We start from the raw sequence: 6,416 nt of genomic DNA, 5'->3' as shown, positions 1-6,416 counted from the left end.
ATCGGAGCCCTTCTCCTATTGGCGCCCTCGTGTTGATCGCCGCCCTCCTAACCACTGGCACCCTCCTGTTGATCACCGCCCTCCTATCTACTGGCACCTTCCTGTTGACCAGCGCCCTCCGCACAGACGCCGTCCTGTTCGTGTCATCCTCTTGAGCAAAGGCGCCCTCCTCACCATTGCCACCCCCATTTTAATCGCCACCCTTCCGCTCATTGGCGACTTGCAGTTGATGACCGCCCTCCCACCTATTGGCGACCTCTTGTTGATCGCCACCCTCCTATTGGTGCTCTCCTGTTCCTCGCCACCCTCTTACCTGGTGGCGCCCTCCTGTTGATTGTTGATCGGGGCCCTCCTACCTATTGGTGCCCTCCTGTTGATCGCTGCCCTTCTATCCATTGGCGCCCTCCTGCTGCTCGCCAACTTCCTACCTATCGGTGCCCTACTGTCGAAACTCGGGATGTTGATCGGGGCTCTTCTACCTATTAGCGCCCTCCTGTGGATCGCAGCCCTTCTACCTATTGGCAACATCCGTTGATCGCTGCCCTCCTATCATTTATTTACTCCTTTGGCATGTTCTTCAACTTAGTCGTTCTATTGCACATAGTTGATGTCTTGCCTGTGAAAACTGCCACAAATGAACGTGCATTCAGCACAATGAATGAAGTACCTATACCTACCAAAACTATCTACGCTCTACGATGCATAAAACACGTCTTTGGTCTTAACGGATTGATCCTACTTTACGTGCATCATGGCATCTATATGTATTACGATTAAGTATTGTCAACAGGTTCGGCCGCAACAGCAGGCATCTGAAGTTTCGGTGATTGAAACTGGTTATGTGGGTACACTGTATGCACCTGTGAGAAGGCTATGAAGGCTGGTCTGAGGTAATTTGGATGATGTTTACGCATCTCGCGCTCCGGTATCAATCCGATACGGTGATCTGGTGCGTAGATATGCCACCGCCAATAAACTTTTATACATCGTCACCCATGAGCCAAGCTTTCTATACAGTTTGTGTGGCAGCGGCCCGACCAAACCTTAGGTATTTTTTATACCTTCAAATTTGGTAAAAGAGCGAGAGGAGCTTTGAACAGTGATCGTATAAAAGGCGTGCCTAAAAAGCGGAGGAAAAGGTTGTTTTCAAAAATTTCGCGCGCCTTCGGCGCAGCATTTCAAGACCACTTGACCTTTTGTGACCTGGAGTATAAAGAATACACACGATGCAAAATCAATGCAGCACGACCTATACGAGGTTACGCAAAAAAAAAAACTGGTGGCATGGTAAAAAACGCCTCCCCCCCCCCCCCCCGTTGAGTGATTTTTTATCTCGCGACCGTATGGCGCCCTCCTTGGGTGAGGTGGCGCCCTCCAAACCCTTGCCCCCCCCCCCCTTCGCGATTTTCTAAATACGCCGCTGGCCTCGTGGACTCTAACGTGCATGCGCGGAAGACAGGCACCTTGCGGAAAATAATCTGCCGTCCACCAACGAAATGCTGCAAACGAGACGTCCGTCAACTTTTGAAAGGCCAGCGCCATGGATACGGAGGAGCGACTGCGCAACGCAAAAGGTCACGACTCAGCGCGCTAAAAGAAACAAACTGGTTGTTTGGACAAATGGGAACTGCCGTGCAATATGTCGCGTTTCGTCATTTCAGTCTCGGTTTCACCATTATGTAGCCTTTTTTGACGCAGACTGCAGTTTTAGGTACGTAGGTTCAGGAAGGCTTCAGCGTTGCAGTAATATGTTGCCTATTTATATTATTTCTTACTGCTCTGGTATAAGTACAATAAGACTGAAAGCAATAGTACCTATGGTTTCTTGTCGGTACACAAAGACGACGAATGCCTACCTTTCATAAATGTTAACAAAAAGTTACGATTTTTAGCGTACTCTCACTTCGAATTTTGTCTGCTCGGTTTGCTTACACGGGCACACATCGCACCAACTCGAGATAGTTCGAGACACTACAGCGAGTCACGTGACTTGTAGTCGCTGTGTCCGCTGTGACTCTGTAGTCGGTGACTCCGCTTTGACTCGGTACTCGATAGTCGTTGAGTCCCGGGCGGAGCCACTCGAGACGTCTCCCTTTGTCTCGGCCAGCCGGGCCAAACGTGCACGCCACTTTCACGGTGCACTCGGCTTGTGTAATTTGACGGCGCCGCGTCACCTGCTCTCCTCGACCACGTGACCTACACGCGGCCCGGCTGACCGCCGCTCCCCGCTGTCACGTGATCGGCGCTGCGGTGGAGGCCGGCCGAAACCGATCCTCGCCGGTCGGCCGGGCGGACGGGCTGAATTACCTGTCCGCGGGACGGACCGGGGCCCTCTGCGGCCCGGCCCGGTCCCCAGCAGTCGCTCCAACTCGCACACACACAGACACACACACACCACAGAAGCCGTACCGAAATGCCTGCGGCACCCCTCCACGACGCGCACCGTCGGGACCGAGGGAAGGGAGGGAGCGAGGGTCGACCATAGGCGCTGGCAGTACCCGGGACTGTTTGTCGGCAGGCTTACGGGCATTTTCCACACACCTGACGCGCGGGAGCGGAGCGTTGGTTGGGGCCGGGGAGGGAGAGAGGGGAGGGAGGGGAGGGGAGGCATGAGCCCGCTGAGCCGAGTAGCACTGAGCCCCGGGGGTGGCGCCCGGTGACCTTTAGTGGCGGTCGGTGACCTTCTGACCCTGCGGCGCTCGGTGGACGGTGTGCGGCAAAGGTCACAGGTCAGTGCAGGGGGAGGGGTCGTGTGTGTGTGTTATGGTTCGCTGACGTCCACAGGTCGATGCCGCCCAGTCGACTAGCGCTGAAGGTCGCTGCCGACCGTCCCACTGCGACGCTGTCCCCGGGGGCGTATTCGCCAATTGTATTACACGAATCGGCCCATCAACTAGCGACATCTCTAGTGCGACGTCATAGCCATCCGCCGCGACAATGCATGCATTGAGGCTAGATTTGAGTTGGGACTTTTTTTGCAATTGTATATGGCTGTCAAACATGCATGTGCCGCCGTAGCCGAGTGGTTAGAGTCTCGGTGTGATGGACGAAAGGTCGGTGGATCGAATCTTGCTTTAGCGGTTCTTTTCTCTTAAAAAGAAGTCGGTCGTAGGCGCGCATTTTTTGCCCCTACGTTCGCACACCAATATCGTACGCCCAAAAATCTCTGACAAGTATTCATCTGATTAAGAAATAAGTTGCAAAAGAACTGCAGTTGCAGTCTATACCTGAACTACCAATTTTGTTACGGCACTGTCGATATTCATCAAAGTAGGAAGAGCTATTATGAAAGTAACACACTCGAATGACAACGGATTCCTGATTTCATCGATCAGATAAGGCATGTATAGAGATAAATTGATGACAGCCCGCCGTGAGCATGCAACTTAACAACCAGTCCCAAGTTATCTTCATAAACGTCTAATATAAATCTTTTTGACTTTAACTAGATTCCAAGTAAGGGGACTTAGGTATCCCCCTGGCGGCTGAAATGTAAAAGTTATAGTTAGGGCATAGCTCCTATAGATGACGCTCTAACGGCTGGAAACTGATAATCTCTTCCCGTGATTACGCTAACAGCTATGCCGAACTTTTTTGTGCATGGTGATTCTTACACGAAAAGCTATCTAATAGCCTGCTTACCAGCGTGCGATTTTTACTTTCCATCTTAGTTTTCGCTACTTTTTTAGGTACTTTACCTTGCCAAGTGCCCACCTACTTTCAAAATGTCAGCGCCGCCCCTGTCAATGCTGCGTGCTAACACCCATTGGCAGTGAGAAATATTGATCAATGAATGGCCATCGCCCAGCACCATTTGTCTTTCCATTGGCTACGTTCGCATAGTATGCACTATGCATTAGTGATGTCAATCACAGAAAATCAGAACACCGCTACCAAACCAAATACAAACAAAGACCATTGGAAAATACCGAAACCGAACCAATCGGTTGGACTGCAAATATCTATCTTATGCAACATATTCATTAGAAGAATGACTACGGCTGATTTCTTAGGTGCACGCCGTTGCAAATGTATAAAAAAAACGCACAATGACAGATGACACGAAAATCGAAGTCGCCGAGTGGATTCGAACCACCTACCTCTGAATCTCAAGTCCGATACCCTAACCACTTCACCACGGCGACAACATGGTCCAGGTAGCTTAAATGTCATTAAGTTAGCTTCAATAGACGCCACCAAGGGTGAGGACCGAAAGTATGACGCCACGCTGACGTCACTCAGGAGGCACGCTATTGGTCGGCCGATTCGTGTAATACAATTGGCGAATACGCTCCCCGGGGCTCTGACTGCTGTGTCGGCGGGGGCGACAGACGACAGCTCTGCCCGCCACCGAGCTGAGCTACGTAAAATATGAAGGTGAATGAACTCGAAATATAACATTGGTATCAGTAACACTCGTCTGAAAAAAAATGTTTTCTAAAGAGAGCAAGAGCAAGAACTCTTGCTTGCAAAGAATTAAGCTACCGCTTTCTTATTTTTAAATGGCTGATAAACAAATGTCCATTTTCAAGTTCCACGCACCAGAATTCGCTTCCTGCTGACATAAGTTTTGCGTCTCTCTTTTGCAGAGCACTGTGAATTGTGATCGACTCGGGGCTCGCCGCAGGCTCCAGGTCCCGACGATACATGCTCTCTGTGCAGTGCAAAATGATCCAGTAACTATTACCGGTCAGGGGCATAGCCAGTCACCCTGTCAGTTTGAATGGGTGAGCGAGTAGTGCTGTTTCAACGTTGCGTCAGAAAATGACCACGTATTATGTATGTAATTTAATTTGAGTGCGACATGTTTATGCATAGCACGTTTGAGCACCAGACATCGGATACCGTCCCCTGATTATGCACTATGCAGTTGCATGCAGTGTCATCAATCGGCACGTGAAAGTGATAGAGAAGTTTCGCTCTGAAAACTTTGTCAGTGAATTGATAGCTACTACCTATTTGCATTTTCTTCGGATGTTTGCAATAAAAGCAGCCAGTGAATGAAGAAGGCTCTGGAAGTTGGAACCGGTCATGGTCTCTGGCGCCCGCTGGCCTCACCAGGGGGAGGGAGTCGGGAGGGGAGGGGAGGAGAGCTGCCGGAACGTCCTGTTTGACCTTGAGGCGTCGCCAGAATGTCTGAAAATACCGTCCGTCGGCCCGCGGCCGGCACCGTGCCAGAGGGCCGTGGGCAGCGCCGGAATGGAGCCAGGCGCCGTCACCTCAGACCTCAGATGTGTTCCGAGCCCCGCCCCATACCGGCTGCGGCCGAGCGGCCGGCGCTCACCCGCAGCCCATTCCGACCACTTTCGGTGTTACTCCTTTTTCCGCCCATCGAGCCGCCGACCCTGCGGTCAAAACGGGTTTGTTGCAGAGACTCCTCTCTGTTTTGCAACGGCCTCGGCTGGCCACCGACGAGCCGGTTTTCTTAAAAAGGGAAATCATCTTGGACAGGATTTGGGAGGCGGAGGATTTATCCGTTCACCACCAAGCCCGAGGGGCGGTTTGAATGTGGCCACGAAGACAGCTTATGTGATGCTCCAGGCGTCACGAAGTAGTGAGTTACTAACACAACACGTCCTGACCGGGGCGGGTGGGCCGGCGGCGGTCGCCTGCGCGCCCGCCGTAACACACGGTGACTGCGGCCAGCTTTGGACGGCTCTGACGTAGGTCGCAGTCGCCACGCCGCTAGCCGGCACGATTTGACGCAGTTATGGGCGGGGCAGACCGTGACCCAACGCCGTAGACCGGAGGGGTGCCGCCGAGCGCCACACAACACACGAAAACTTGGGGAATCGACACCTACCCTGGTCGTCCGCCGAGGCGCCGTCCGCTCACAAAGACGGAGCGTGGGCGGCCGCAGCCCCATCGTCGCTCCGTCGACGCGTGAAGGAGCGGCGAGGGGACCGGAAGGGGCAGGTCAGGGGAGGGGGAGTGAAGGTTACGGTAGAGGACAGCCCCAAACCGCCTTTGGCAGCGCGCCGTACCGTTCCAACCGACGACCAGCATTCCCGGCCCGGTATTTACAGGCGTGACGTCAGAGTGACGTCAACGGCCCACACCACGTGACACGGGACAGTCATGGCGGCGGCGGCCGGCCGGGCCAGCCGACGCCACGGCAGAATCGGCTCAAAGGCCAAGCCCAGTTCATGCGTAGTAGCCAGCCGTCAGCGCAAAGCTGACGTTTATGTAGCACTGGTCGGGCGCGAACCGCGCTCTATGCCCCACCAATCCCTGACAGTCATCGCGCCGTCCACCGTCGACAAAGCGTCACGTTCGGCGCGGCGCCGCTCACGTTCGCCGCCGTTTTTGTGCTGGCCTCGAGCGGCCAGCGTCTGAGCGGGGGCGGGGGCGGGGGCGGCTGCCAGCGTCTCCCAGCAGCCGCCCAGGGCCGCGGCCGCGCCCTTCTCCCGCTCAGT

This window comes from Amphibalanus amphitrite, unplaced genomic scaffold (genome assembly GCF_019059575.1).
Source record: "Amphibalanus amphitrite isolate SeventyFive unplaced genomic scaffold, NRLGWU_Aamphi_draft 000955F_arrow, whole genome shotgun sequence".
Taxonomy (NCBI): domain Eukaryota; kingdom Metazoa; phylum Arthropoda; class Thecostraca; order Balanomorpha; family Balanidae; genus Amphibalanus; species Amphibalanus amphitrite.
The sequence above is the reverse complement of the archived record's forward strand: the minus strand, read 5'-3'. Positions refer to the sequence as shown.